The 15,666-nt window shown below is 61.7% G+C and overlaps 1 protein-coding gene across 4 annotated transcripts in view; it reads left to right on the forward strand.

Annotated features, from left to right (window-relative positions):
- ACSF3 (acyl-CoA synthetase family member 3) overlaps window positions 1-15,666 on the forward strand; it is a 58,648-nt gene that overhangs the window by 27,486 nt on the left and 15,496 nt on the right. The window lies entirely within an intron of this gene.

Below are 15,666 nucleotides of genomic sequence, written 5' to 3' on the forward strand. Positions count from 1 at the left end.
GTTCCCTGGGAGCCTGTCTTGTCCCCAGCCACGCACTGTAGGAGGTCTCGGTGCTCTGTGGGCACAGACACGAGCTGCGCACTGAGCCTCTCCTTCCTTTTTTTTTTCTAAATTTATTAGACAGGTAGAGTTACAGACAGTGAGAGACGGAGAAAAAGGACTTCCTTCCATTGGTTCACTCCCCAAATGGCTGCCGCGGCCGGCGCTGCGCCGATCCGAAGCCAGGAGCCAGGTGCCTCTCCTGGTCTCCCATGCAGGTGCAGGGCCCAAACACTTGGGCCATCCTCCACTGCACTCCCGGGCCACAGCAGAGAGCTAGCCTGGAAGAGGGGCAACCGGGATAGAATCCGGTGCCCACATGAGAGGCTGGTGCTGCAGGCGGAGGGCTAGCCATGTGAGCCACGGCGCCGGCCCCGAGCCTCTCCTGCCTTCAACGCGGCCCACACTGAGCACGGTTCTGCCTGAGCTGACAGGAAGGGGCCCCAGCATGGGGAGGGAGGGAGGGCGCCATGACGCAGTGCCGGACACTGGGCTCTCACCGCTGCTGTGGCCTCGCTGCCTCGACAGCGGCCAGCAGCCCCGGGTGCTGCACATCTCGGTCACGATGTCCGGAGACTGAGCTGCCAATCTTCCCGGTCTCCCCCGCCCCGCCTTCCTGGCTCCCTCTGGCTGTGCCGCCCTGCCGTGTGCAGGGTTAACTGCTGCCTCCCCGAGCAGCCCGTCTGCTGTGATATCTTTCGTGTGCCCAGCTGGTGCCGCCTGTGAGCCCTGTGAGTGCCGCAGGCTTTGTGTCTTGATTTATTTATTTTATTTTTTCGAAACGCTCACTCGGACGAGAGCCAGACAGCAGCAGCGACAGTGGGTGTGTCAGCAGATGAGTGGCTGCACAGCTGCACGGGACACGCCCTCTGGCCGGGCCTTCGTGCAGAGCTGGAGCGCGCAGGCTGTGTGGGTGGCCGGGCCAGGCGTGAACCCACTTCTCTGTTGTTATTCCCTCGCTGTATCTCGCTGTGTGTCCACACGCAAGCTGTCACCGTGCACAGCAGGCTGCTCCTCGCGGCCCTCCTCCCGCTCGATGCCATCTGTCACTGTGGTGTGCTGTCAGCTGCTGCACCCGACCCACAGCAGGCTCAGGGCCCTGGAGGCCAGGCCCGGCGATGGGCTAGGCTGGGCGGTAGCGCTGTCCCTGCGGGTGACGGCGTCCACCTGGGACAGGGCAGACGCACAGCTTGTGTCCTCCCCGCCGGCCGTGGTGGATTTGCTCGGGGCCCCGAGTGGTGGCTCAGGTCCTGCTCTCCCCAGGACTGCCAGGCACCACCCGCCCCCCCAGCCTCGCCCCGTGGGTTTGCCCCTCAGCCCTGCGGGGGTGACCAGGTCCCGAGAGCACCCTTTCCACACAGGTCTCTAGGGTGGCTGTGCCCAGCACCAGGCGGCACCCAGGGCTCAGGTTTCTCTCCTGAGTGTGGAATCCAGGAAACCAAATGTGCAGTTTATTGCTGGTCCTGGCTTTTCTTTTCTGTTTTTAAAGAATCATGCGGCCTCACTGTCACCAACTCTGGACAGCTGCGTCACCGAGAAAGACGCGGCCCGCAGCCGGGCAGCCCCGTCAGAGTTAAAACTGCCGACAGCTGAGATGTGGCAGGGCCGCCGGGCAGCACACAGCAGAGGTCCTGGGGGCTCTGGGTGAGGCAGGGCCGCCAGGCAGCACACAGCAGAGGTCCTGGGGGCTCTGGGTGAGGCAGGGCCGCCGGGCAGCACACAGCAGAGGTCCTGGGGGCTCTGGGTGAGGCAGGGCCGCCGGGCAGCACACAGCAGAGGTCCTGGGGGCTCTGGGTGAGGCAGGGCCGCCGGGCAGCACACAGCAGAGGTCCTGGGGGCTCTGGGTGAGGCAGAGCTGCCCGTGTTTGCTGCGCATGTGCCAGAGTCCTCAAACAGGACGAAGAAGCAGGAGGCACCAAGGTTGAAGGACAGCGGCTTCGATGGGAATCTGTGAACCGGGGTGGGCATGTCTGCTGGGGCCCCGCCGAGGCTGCGCACGCCGACTCGGTAAACGCTCAGCTGGCAGTGCCGTACGGGTTGCTCCTGTGTGCCCACGCTAGTGCTGCTGTCGGTGCCCAGGTGCCCTTGGAGAAAACAGGTCCCCCCACCCCTTGTTGAAAGCCATAAAGTCACCACCAAAAAAGAAAGAAATGTGGACCTAATAAACAGATGGAGTTTTGATTTGTGGGACGCGACATCGGCACGCAGGCTTCCGTGCTGTTTGTACGCGCCACGCAGTATCTACCTGAAGAAGACACCCAGGAAGGAACCATTCACGGCACCAAATACTTAGCAGCTCTGGTCAGGGAGGTGAGACAGCTGCGTGGACAACGGCAACACTGATGGAAGAGGCCGGGGTGAACAGACAGGTGTCCCGGCCGCGCAGTGGAGCTGGGAGAGAAGCCGTCCAGCGTCCTCACCGCCCGCGGGGCTACAGACCGTGACGGCACAGTCCTGGAACCTCAGCAGCCTTGAGCAAGAGCAGGGCTGGAGGCACGGCAAGCGCTGGCCTAGTGTGACGTGTCCTGCAGGCCAGCGGGCCGGGGCAGAGGGGGCGGGGCTACACACGTCACAGCAGCCGGTTGTCACCAGAGGCTGAGACACGCAGGGAAGGGGTGCCTTCAGGACGCCGTGCAGAGGAGCCGGACGTCCACTCCCAGGAACTCAGAGTGGACCAAGAGCTGGACCTGAGACCTGAGACGGAACCTACCAGAAGACATGGAAGCTCCCTGGCATTGGGCTGCGAGATTGTTTGTTTTTCTCTGTTTTCTTAAAGATTTATTTATTTGAAGGGCAGAGTTACACAGAGAGAAAGTGAGATCTTCTGTCCGCTGGCTCACTCCCCAGATGACCACAGTGGCCGGGTCTGGGCCGGGCCAAAGCCAGTTTATTCCTGGTCTCCCACATGGGTGCAGGGGCCCAAGCACTTGGGCCGTCTTCTGCTGCTGTCTCAGGCCACAGCAGGGAGCTGGATGGAAAGAGGAGCAGCTGGGATATGAACTGGCGCCCATGTGGGATGCCGGCACTGCAGGCGGTGGCTAAACTTTCTACGCCACAGCACTGGCCCCTAGAAATTAATTTCTTTTTCTTTCTTTCTTTCTTTCTTTCTTTCTTTCTTTCTTTCTTTCTTTCTTTCTTTCTTTTTACAGGCAGAGTGAACAGTGAGAGACAGAGAGAGAGAGAGAGAGAAAGGTCTTCCTTTTTGCCGTTGGTTCACCCTCCAATGGCCGCCGCGTCCGGCGCACCACACTGATCCTAAGGCAGGAGCCAGGTGCTCAATCTGGTCTCCCATGGGGTGCAGGGCCCAAGCACTTGGGCCATCCTCCACTGCACTCCCGGGCCACAGCAGAGAGCTGGCCTGGAAGAGGGGCAACCGGGACAGAATCCGGCGCCCCGACTGGGGCTAGAACCCGGTGTGCCATCGCCACAGGCAGAGGATTAGCCTAGTGAGCCACGGCGCCAGCCTGAAATTATTTTTTTTAAATGAGACCCCAAAGGCACAGGTAACAGAAGCAGAAATAGATCACTGGGACTTGGTCACGCCGACAAGGCTTTTTATTATTTTTTTTTCTTTTTTTCTTTTTTTTTTTTTTTTTTTTGACAGGCAGAGTGGATAGTGAGAGAGAGACAGAGAGAAAGGTCTTCCTTTTGCCGTTGGTTCACCCTCCAATGGCCGCCGCGGTAGCGCGCTGCGGCCGGCGCACCGCGCTGATCCGATGGCAGGAGCCAGGTGCTTATCCTGGTCTCCCATGGGGTGCAGGACCCAAGCACTTGGGCCATCCTCCACTGCACTCCCGGGCCACAGCAGAGAGCTGGCCTGGAAGAGGGGCAACCGGGACAGGATCGGTGCCCCGACCGGGACTAGAACCCGGTGTGCCGGCGCCGCAAGGCGGAGGATTAGCCTAGTGAGCCGCGGCGCCGGCCGACAAGGCTTTTTACACTGAAGGATGCAGTCAGCAGAGGGAGAGGACATTTGTAAACTGCCTCTGAAGAGTTAGGATCCGCCGCGTGTAGGAACTGAGACAGCTCCGTATCCGGAAGCCCGACGGCCCTGTTTAAAGATGGGCCAAAGCCAACATGCAGCTGGAAAATTGCCCGATATCACTAATTGTCAGAGAGATGTAAACCGGAACCACAGGTACCCCCACCGTTAGAATGTCTGCTTTAAGGACTGATCACTTTTTATTTATGTGAAGGGCAGAACAGCTGAGCGAATTCCGTCCACTAGTTCACGCCCCAGATGTCCACAGCAGCCAAGGTCCAGGCCCTGCATCCGGCTCTCCCACCTGGGTGGCGGGGACCTCTCTGGGTGCACGTTAACAGGAGCTGGGTCGGAAGCCGAGGCGGGACTCAGTCCCAGGCATCCCAGGCGGTACCAGCCTGCTGGGCTGCAGGAGCCAACAAGGGTGAGCGTTGTTGCACAGACCAAGGTGACGGCGTGTGCAGGTGTGGAGGAGGGGACCCTGAGAACCTAGCAGGAATGTAAATGATGCAACCTCCATGGCAGGGAGGTTCCTCAGAAACTCACAGCTGACCCTTCCCGTGACCCTGAGGTCCCACTGCTGGGCCTGTGCAGGAAAGGAGCGTGTCAGGGGACACGCGCACCGCCACGCCCCTCCCAGCTCTGCTCACGGGAGCACGGCAGGGACACACGCACCGCCACGCCCCTCCCAGCTCTGCTCATGGGAGCACGGTGTGCTATCTGCTGGGCGTCCGTCGCCCACCAAGCCAGAACTCTTGCTCCCTCGACGGCTCATGTGGTTCACACTTGCAGCCGCAGAACCGGTCCTGAGAGGAGCCTGACTTCATGGAAGGAGGGGCAGGAAAGGTCGGTCACCCGCTGGGCAGGACCCCTCAGGGCACCAGGGGCGGGCAGAGCCTGCCCACCTCATTAGCTCACGGCCCACCTGCCAGGATTCTCAGGATCTGCCAGCACGGGGATGGACGCAGTCCAGAGGTAGGGCAGCTCCTGTGACCCTAATGGTCAGTACTGGGCACCGGGAGCTGGGGCATCGTGATGCGGCTGCTTCAGTGGCAGCATTTCCTGTTGGGGCATCTCCCCGGGGTGGAGAGGAGGTCGCCCCCGGCTGCTCGGGCAGGGGCGGAGACACTGTCCAGGCAGCTCCTCCCCAGGGCTCTGGAGTTCTCACTGCTGCCTTGCGCATGTGTGTTCGCGGTGGCTCTGACGGGCGTGGGTCTCCCCTGTGGCCGGCTGGAGCAGCTACACCTATGCCCGCCTGTCCTATTGGTGGTCTTGCTTTGAAGGGCAGAGTCAGAGAGTGCCCATCTGCTGACCCAGTCCCCAGATGACCACAGCAGCCTGGGCGGAACTCCATCCAGGTCTCCCAGCGGGTGGCAAGGACCCGGCCACCTGAGCTGTCACCCTGCCTCCTGGGTGTATTTTGTTGCTGGTTTTCCTTTTGCCTGTCCCATTCTTTTCACGGAGTCGGTTTGGTCTTCTGAGTTCTTTGTGCTCTGCCACGCCAGGTTACGTAGGAGACAACCCAGTGTTCCGCGTGTGCTTTGCGTTTCTGGCTGTTCCCTCTTGTATGTCATGGGACGAGGTCGCTGAAGCTGGACACATGCCAGAGCTTTAGCTGTCGCGTCTCGGGGGCTCCTGCCTGGCTCCAGGTGGCGCAGGCTTCTCCTGGGCATTCTGTGCTTTTACCTGTACGTCTGGGGTTCGCCTGGTGCGTGGGTGCCACGTGGTTGCCCAGTGGTTCCAACACAACCTGGTGACAGCCCACATGGACGTGCCTGCGTGGTCTCACCCGTGTGGGCCGCCTCTGCACCTGCAAACCCGCGGCTCTGGGAGGGGCGTCCAGCGTGGCACGGCAGGTGTCCCACACGGCTCTGCGTGTGCCTCACACGACCTCTCGTCCTTTTCAGTGGAGGTGGCGTGTGGGCTTCACCTCCAGCTCTTCGTTGCTGGGAGGAATTTCTCACATGCCGGTTTCTGTGTGTTGGCCTCATTGAACTCACTCCAGAGCTGGGGGCTTTGGGGCAGGTCTGGGAATCACACACAGTCGTGTCGTGTCCTCCTCCCACGCCTGTGTGCCGGGATTCCTGTTCCCGCCTTGGGACAGCAGCACTGAGGCTGGGCGACCCCGTCCGTGTCCTCGCCGTGAAGCATCCGGTCTTTGTCCAGGTGTGACGTCAGCCGTGGGGGTTTATAGATCGCGTTCTGGGTCTGATGGCTGAGGTTATCTTGTTGTTTCATTTTGTTTTTGAAGATTTATTTGTTTGAAAGGCAGATTGACAGAGGGAGAGGTCTTCCACCTGCTGGTTCACTCCCCAAAGGCCACAATGGGCAGAGCTGGGCTGGTCTGAAGCCAGGAGCTTCCTCCAAGTCTCCCGTGTGGGTGCAGGGGCCCAAGCACTCGGGCCATCTGCTTTCTCAGGCCATAGCAGAGAGCTGGATCGGAAGTGGAGCAGCCAGGTCTTGAACCAGCACCCATCTGGGATGCCGGCACTGTAGGCAGCAGCTTTACCCACTACGCCACAGCGCCGGCCCCAGAATAAACATATTTAAAAAAAAAAAAAAAGGTAGATGAGAAGTGTTACTCCTGTGCAGGACTCTGACTGTGTGTGGAACGAGGGGGACTGGTTATGGATGCATGGTGTGAAGATGTCACCCTGCTCTAGGCTTCGTACACCACACCCTGGGTGCCCTGCACCTGCACACCACACCTCTGTGTGCACTGTACCTGCACACCACACCCCTGTGTGCACTGTACCTGCACACCACACCCTGGGTGCCCTCCACCTGCACACCACACCCTGGGTGACCTCCACCTGCAAGCCACACCCCTGTGTGCACTACACCTGCACACCACACCCTGTGTGCACTGCACCTGCACACCACACCCTGTGTGCACTGTACCTGCACACCACACCCTGGGTGACCTCCACCTGCACACCACGTCCCTGTGTGCCCTGTACCTGCACACCACACCCCTGTGTGCACTACACCTGCACACCACACCCTGTGTGCACTACACCTGCACACCACACCCTGTGTGCACTACACCTGCACACCACACCCTGTGTGCACTGTACCTGCATACCACACCCCTGTGTGCCCTGCACCTGCACGCCACACCCTGTGTGCACTGCACCTGCACGCCACACCCTGGGTGACCTCCACCTGCAAGCCACACCCCTGTGTGCACTACACCTGCACACCACACCCTGTGTGCACTGTACCTGCACACCACACCCCTGTGTGCACTACACCTGCACACCACACCCTGTGTGCACTACACCTGCACACCACACCCTGTGTGCACTGCACCTGCACACCACACCCTGTGTGCACTGCACCTGCACACCACACCCCTGTGTGCACTACACCTGCACACCACACCCTGTGTGCACTGCACCTGCACACCACACCCCTGTGTGCCCTGTACCTGCACACCACACCCTGGGTGACCTCCACCTGCACACCACACCCCTGTGTGCACTACACCTGCACACCACACCCTGTGTGCACTACACCTGCACACCACACCCTGTGTGCACTGTACCTGCACACCACACCCCTGTGTGCACTACACCTGCACACCACACCCTGTGTGCACTGTACCTGCATACCACACCCTGTGTGCACTACACCTGCACACCACACCCTGTGTGCACTGTACCTGCATACCACACCCCTGTGTGCCCTGCACCTGCACGCCACACCCTGTGTGCACTGCACCTGCACACCACACCCTGTGTGCCCTGTACCTGCATACCACACCCCTGTGTGCCCTGCACCTGCACGCCACACCCTGTGTGCACTGCACCTGCACACCACACCCTGTGTGCCCTGTACCTGCATACCACACCCCTGTGTGCCCTGTACCTGCACACCACACCCCTGTGTGCACTGTACCTGCATGCCACACCCTGGATGCACTGTACCTGCACGCCACACCCTGTGTGCACTGTACCTGCACACCACACCCCTGGGTGCCCTGCACCTGCACACCACACCCCTGTGTGCCCTATACCTGCACGCCACACCCTGTGTGCCCTGTACCTGCACACCACACCCTGTGTGCCCTGCACCTGCACACCACACCCTGGGTGCCCTGTACCTGCACACCACACCCTGGGTGCCCTGTACCTGCACACCACACCCCTGTGTGCACTACACCTGCACACCACACCCCTGTGTGCACTGCACCTGCACACCACACCCCTGTGTGCCCTATACCTGCACGCCACACCCTGTGTGCCCTGTACCTGCACACCACACCCTGTGTGCCCTGCACCTGCACACCACACCCTGTGTGCACTGTACCTGCACACCATACCCTGGGTGCCCTGTACCTGCACACCACACCCCTGTGTGCACTACACCTGCACACCACACCCCTGTGTGCACTGCACCTGCACACCACACCCCTGTGTGCCCTGCACCTGCACGCCACACCCTGTGTGCACTGTACCTGCACGCCACACCCTGGGTGCCCTGTACCTGCACACCACACCCTGTGTGCCCTGCACCTGCACACCACACCCTGTGTGCACTGTACCTGCACACCATACCCTGGGTGCCCTGTACCTGCACACCACACCCCTGTGTGCACTACACCTGCACACCACACCCCTGTGTGCACTGCACCTGCACACCACACCCCTGTGTGCCCTGCACCTGCATGCCACACCCTGTGTGCACTGTACCTGCACGCCACACCCTGGGTGCCCTCCACCTGCACACCACACCCTGTGAGCACTACACCTGCACACCACACCCCTGTGTGCACTGCACCTGCACACCACACCCCTGTGTGCCCTGCACCTGCATGCCACACCCTGTGTGCACTGTACCTGCACACCACACCCTGGGTGCCCTCCACCTGCACACCACACCCTGGGTGACCTCCACCTGCAAGCCACACCCCTGTGTGCACTACACCTGCACACCACACCCTGTGTGCACTGTACCTGCACACCACACCCCTGTGTGCCCTGCACCTGCACACCACACCCCTGTGTGCACTGCACCTGCACACCACACCCCTGTGAGCACTGTACCTGCACACAAGACACCTGGGTGCCCTGGATTTGTATACTGCACACTTAGGTGAACTAGATTTTCTTTTAAAAACCTTTTTCTTTAATAGTAAATTAACCTTTGCTTACTGTAATTTTTTACTTTTTAAACTTTTTAATATCTTAAAGCTTTTTTAAAGATTTTATTTATTTATTGGAAAGTCAGAGTTACACTCTAGATAGAAGAGAGACAGAGGGGGGGTGTCTTTCATCCACTGGTTCACTCCCCAATTGGCCACAACAGCCAGAGCTACAATAATCCGAGCCAGGAGCCAGGACGTGTGCAGGGTGGGGATGGACACGTGTACAGGTTGGGGATGGACTGTGCAGGGTGGGGATGGACACGTGTACAGGTTGGGGATGGACTGTGCAGGGTGGGGATGGACACGTGTACAGGTTGGGGATGGACCTGTGTGCGGGGCGGGGGATGGACACACGTGCGTGGAGGGGAATGGAGCTGTGTGCAGGGTGGGGGTGGACACGTGTACAGGTTGGGGATGGACCTGTGTGCAGGGTGGGGGTGGACACGTGTACAGGTTGGGGATGGACCTGTGTGCGGGGCGGGGGACGGACACATGTGCGTGGAGGGAATGGACCTGTGTGCGGGGCGGGGGTGGAAATGTGTGTGGGGTGGGATTGGACACGTGTGCGGGGCAGGGAAGGACACGAGTGGGAGGGTTGGTGTTGTCTGAACGTTTGGTAGGCTCTGCAGTGGAAAAGGGGCGGAGGAAGAGCCTGCTCCAGAGACTAGTCTGGGCACGCTGGAGAAAGGACCACAGCGCACACAGGGAAGCCCCTGCAAGGCTCAAGCCATCCCCAGGCACAGGGTGGGGTCTGGGGCGGGGCTTCATTGAATACTCGAAAGGGGCAGAGTTCGGGGAGGGCCTGAAGAGCACCTGCTTCCCTGCCCTTTGGGGAATCCCAGGCGTGTCGTGGTATCAGGTGTGTGATGGTAGTGGTATGCCACCATGGAGCCTACTGACCTGGGGTCCTCACAGGCACACGGGGGCAGCCATGGTGACTGTATTGACCTGGGGTCTTCACAGGCACACGGGGGCAGCCATGGTGACTGTACTGTGCTGACCTGGGGTCCTCACAGGCACACGGGGGCAGCCATGGTGACTACTGACCTGGGGTCTTCACAGGCACACGGGGGCAGCCATGGTGACTACTGACCTCGGGTCCTCACAGGCACACGGGGGCAGCCATGGAGACTACTGACATGGGGTCCTCACAGGCACACGGGGGCAGCCATGGAGACTACTGACATGGGGTCCTCACAGGCACACGGGGGCAGCCATGGTGACTACTGACCTCGGGTCCTCACAGGCACACGGGGGCAGCCATGGTGACTGTATGACCTGGGGTCCTCACAGGCACACGGGGGCAGCCATGGTGACTGTACTGTACTGACCTGGGGTCCTCACAGGCACATGGGGGCAGCCATGGTGACTACTGACCTGGGGTCCTCACAGGCACACGGGGGCAGCCATGGTGACTGTATGACCTGGGGTCCTCACAGGCACACGGGGGCAGCCATGGTGACTGTACTGTACTGACCTGGGGTCCTCACAGGCACATGGGGGCAGCCATGGTGACTGTATGACCTGGAGTCCTCACAGGCACACGGGGGCAGCCATGGTGACTGTACTGTGCTGACCTGGGGTCCTCACAGGCACACGGGGGCAGCCATGGTGACTGTATGACCTGGGGTCCTCACAGGCACACGGGGGCAGCCATGGTGACTGTACTGTGCTGACCTGGGGTCCTCACAGGCACACGGGGGCAGCCATGGTGACTACTGACCTGGGGTCCTCACAGGCACACGGGGGCAGCCATGGTGACTGTATGACCTGGGGTCCTCACAGGCACACGGGGGCAGCCATGGTGACTGTACTGTGCTGACCTGGGGTCCTCACAGGCACACGGGGGCAGCCATGGTGACTGTATGACCTGGGGTCCTCACAGGCACACGGGGGCAGCCATGGTGACTGTACTGTACTGACCTGGGGTCCTCACAGGCACACGGGGGCAGCCATGGTGACTGTATGACCTGGGGTCCTCACAGGCACACGGGGGCAGCCATGGTGACTGTATGACCTGGGGTCCTCACAGGCACACGGGGGCAGCCATGGTGACTACTGACCTGGGGTCCTCACAGGCACACGGGGGCAGCCATGGTGACTACTGACCTGGGGTCCTCACAGGCACACGGGGGCAGCCATGGTGACTGTATGACCTGGGGTCCTCACAGGCACACGGGGGCAGCCATGGTGACTGTACTGTACTGACCTGGAGTCCTCACAGGCACACGGGGGCAGCCATGGTGACTGTACTGTGCTGACCTGGGGTCCTCACAGGCACACGGGGGCAGCCATGGTGACTACTGACCTGGGGTCCTCACAGGCACACGGGGGCAGCCACGTTGGATACGTCCAGCTGGGGCTGGTTGTTGCAGCACGGTGGAACTCGCAGCCTGTGGCGCACAGAGGTGGCTTGGCTGTCACGCGGGGGCCAGCTGTGGCTGCTGCACCAGTGGACCGGGGGCTGGCACGCGGGGGCCACGCCGGGCTGGCCTGCCTCAGCTCCTCTGTCAGCTCCCTGCCGGTCTGTGGTGTGTTGGCCGCAGGCTTCCTGCTTGGGTCTGCGGTCAGCCCTCTTCCTGACCTGTGTCCCGCGCAGAGCGCGTCCAGTTTGGATGTTTCCATCGGGTTCTGCTTTCCCACTTGGATCTCCCGAGTGCTCGTGTTTCCTGTTCCTGGGTGTTCTTACTGTTTGTAGCGGCAGCTGTGCTGCTCAGGGCTCCCCTGCTGGTTCCTGGTTCCCCGTGAAGCCGGGTGGCAGCTGGCTGCCTCAGGTGTGGCGCTGGGAGCCCTGGGTCTTGTCTGCGTCCTGTGACGAATGTTGATTTTTTTATTATTGACCTCGCTGGTTTAGACTTGTGACTTACAGCTGCTGTGTGTGGGACCTGTTTCAGTGTTGGGTTTTTGTTGTTGTTACTGAACTTTTTTTTAAAGTTCCATTTATGGAGGCTGGCGTTGCACAGTGGACCCAGCCACTGCCTGTGAGGCTGGCATCTCCTGGGCGCTGGCTCATGTCCCAGCTCTTCCTCTCCCAGTCCGGCTCCCTGAGAAAGCAGTGGAAGATGACCCAAGTGCTTTGACTGCGGCACCCACGTGGGAGAGCTGGACGAAGCTGCTGGTTCCTGGCTTCAGCCTGGCCCCGCTTAACCGCTCCTGGTCGTTGGGACCAGAGGATGGAAGAGCTCCCTCTCTGTAGCTCTTTTTTATTTTATTTATTTGTAAGCTAGAGCAACAGAGAGACAGACCAAGATATTCCATCCACTGGTTCATTTTTCAGATGCCTCAGTCGCTGGGGCTCTGCCAGGCCGAAGCCGGGAGCCAGCAGCTTGAGCCAGGTCTGCCGAGTGGGTGGCAGGGACTGAAGGACTTGGGCTATCAGCTGCTGCCTCCCGGGGCGTAGGCAGGAAGCTGGATGGGAAGTGGGGCAGGGACTCGACCCCAGGCTCCACTATGAGATGCCAGTGCACCACACGCCCTCCCACAGCTGTGCCAGCACTGGCCAGTCCACCCAAGGCAGTGAACAGGTGAGGGTGGCAGTGGAACACAGGTCTGTGCTCCTTTAAAAAGCACACAGGGTCGGCGCCGTGGCGTAGCACGCCAGCTTCCCACATGGGCGCAGGTTCAAGTCCCAGCTGCTCCTCTTCTGATCCAGCTCTCTGCTATGACCTGGGAAAGCAGTGGAGGATGGCCCAGGTCCTTGGGCCCCTGCACCCATGTGGGAGACCTGGAAGAAGCTCCTGGCTCCTGGCTTTGGATCGGCTCAACTCTGCCATTCAAGTAAATAAATAAATATTAAACACACACACACACACACCTCCGAGCAGGAGGAAGCCAGAAGTTGTGCAGGTCTGGACGTGAAGCCTGGCCACCTGCCTGGAGGTGCCCACCAGCCGTCCAGTGCTGGGGGGCGGGATATCACCTGCTGGCCAGGTGCTGTGTGGCAGGGTCCCTGCCATCCAGTGCTGGGGGGCGTGGTCCCTGCCGTCCAGTGCTGGGGGGCGGGTTCCTGTGTCTAGTGCTGTGGGATGGGCTCCTTGCCGTCCAGGTGCTGGGGGGTGGGTTCCTGCCTTCCAATGTGGGGGGGCGGATTCCTGCCATCCAGTGCTGGGGGGCGGGTTCCTGTGTCCAGTGCTGGGGGGCTGGTTCCTGTGTCCAGTGCTATGGGGCGGGTTCCTGTGTCCAGTGCTGGGGGCGGGTTACTGCCTTCCAGTGTGTGGGGGGGGGGCGGGTTCCTGCCGTCCAGTGCTGGGGGCGGGTTCCTGCCTTCCAGTGTGTGTGTGTGGGGGGCGGGTTCCTGTGTCCAGTGCTGGGGGGCGGGTTCCTGTGTCCAGTGTGGTGGGGTGGGCTCCTTGCTGTCCAGGTGCTGGGGTGCGGGTTCCTGTGTCCAGTGCTGGGGGCGGGTTCCTGTGTCCAGTGCTATGGGGTGGGTTCCTGTGTCCAGTGCTGGGGGGCGGGTTCCTGTGTCCAGTGCTGGGGGGCGGGTTCCTGTGTCCAGTGCTGTGGGGTGGGTTCCTGTGTCCAGTGCTGGGTGCGGATTCCTGCCATCCAGTGCAGGGGCAGGTTCCTGCCGTCCAGTGCTGGGGGGCGGGTTCCTGTGTCCAGTTCTGGGGGCGGGTTCCTGTGTCCAGTGCTGGGTGCGGATTCCTGCCATCCAGTGCAGGGGCAGGTTCCTGTGTCCAGTGCTGGGGGGCGGGTTCCTGTGTCCAGTGCTGGGGGCGGGTTCCTGTGTCCAGTGCTGTGCGGCGGGTTCCCTGTGTCCAGTGCTGGGGGCAGGTTCCTGTGTCCAGTGCTATGGGGCGGTTTCAGGTGTCCAGTGCTGGGGGGCGGGTTCCTGTGTCCAGTGTGGGGGGGGCGGGTTCCTGTGTCCAGTGCTGGGGGGCGGGTTCCTGTGTCCAGTGCTGGTGGGAGAGTTCCTGTGTCCAGTGCTGGTGGGAGGGTTCCTGTGTCCAGTGCTGGGGGGCGGGTTCCTGTGTCCAGTGCTGGGGGGCGAGTTCCTGTGTCCAGGGCTGAGGGCGGGTTCCTGTGTCCAGTGCTGGTGGGAGGGTTCCTGTGTCTAGTGCTGGGGGGCGGGTTCCTGTGTCCAGTGTGGGGGGGGCGGGTTCCTGTGTCCAGTGCTGGGGGCGGGTTCCTGTGTCCAGTGCTGTGGGACGGGTTCCTGTGTCCAGTGCTGGCGGCGGGTTACTGCCTTCCAGTGTGTGTGGGGGGGGCGGGTTCCTGTGTCCAGTGCTGGGGGCGGGTTCCTGTGTCCAGTGCTATGGGGCGGGTTACTGCCTTCCAGTGTGTGTGGGGGGGGCGGGTTCCTGTGTCCAGTGCTGGGGGGCGGGTTCCTGTGTCCAGTGCTGTGGGGCGGGTTCCTGTGTCCAGTGCTGGGGGCGGGTCCCTGTGTCCAGTGCTGGGAGGCAGGTTCCTGTGTCCAGTGCTGGGGGCGGGTTCCTGTGTCCAGTGTGGGGGGGGGGCAGGTCCCTGTGTCCAGTGCTGGGGGCGGGTTCCTGTGTCCAGTGCTGGGGGGCGGGTCCCTGTGTCCAGTGCTGGGGGGCGGGTTCCTGTGTCCAGTGTGGGGGGGGCGGGTTCCTGTGTCCAGTGCTGGGGGCGGGTTCCTGTGTCCAGTGCTGTGGGGCGGGTTCCTGTGTCCAGTGCTGTGGGGCGGGTTCCTGTGTCCAGTGCTGGGGGGCGGGTTCCTGTGTCCAGTGCTGGGGGCGGGTTCCTGTGTCCAGTGGGGGGGGGCGGGTTCCTGTGTCCAGTGTGGGGGGGGCGGGTTCCTGTGTCCAGTGCTGTGGGGCGGGTTCCTGTGTCCAGTGCTGTGGGGTGGGTTCCTGTGTCCAGTGCTGGGGGCGGGTTCCTGTGTCCAGTGCTGTGGGGCGGGTTCCTGTGTCCAGTGCTGGGGGGCGGGTTCCTGTGTCCCGTGCTGGGGGTGGGTTCCTGCCGTCCAGTGCTGGGGGGCGGGTTCCTGCCGTCCAGTGCTGGGGGGCGGGTTCCTGTGTCCAGTGCTGTGGGGCGGGTTCCTGTGTCCAGTGCTGCGGGCAGGTTCCTGTGTCCAGTGCTGGGGGGCGGGTTCCTGTGTCCCGTGCTGGGGGTGGGTTCCTGCCGTCCAGTGCTGGGGGGCGGGTTCCTGTGTCCAGTGCTGGGGGGCGGGTTCCTGTGTCCAGTGCTGTGGGGCGGGTTCCTGTGTCCAGTGCTGCGGGCCGGGTTCCTGTGTCCAGTGCTGGGGGGCGGGTTCCTGTGTCCAGTGTGGGGGGGGCGGGTTCCTGTGTCCAGTGTGGGGGGGGCGGGTTCCTGTGTCCAGTGCTGGGGGCGGGTTCCTGTGTCCAGTGCTGGGGGGCGGGTCCCTGCCGACGAGGCACTTGTTGGACCATGAGGGTTTCAGCTTGTTTCCCCTTGTCAGATAAGTGAGTCCCACAGTGTCATAGCCTGTGCAGAGGTTCCTGGTTTCTAGAAGAGGAGGTGGAGTCTCCCCAGAGCCTGTGCGCAGACGGCGGGTGAGCCCGTGGGGGTGAGA

The sequence above is a fragment of the Lepus europaeus genome, chromosome 19 (assembly GCF_033115175.1).
Source record: "Lepus europaeus isolate LE1 chromosome 19, mLepTim1.pri, whole genome shotgun sequence".
NCBI lineage: Eukaryota > Metazoa > Chordata > Mammalia > Lagomorpha > Leporidae > Lepus > Lepus europaeus.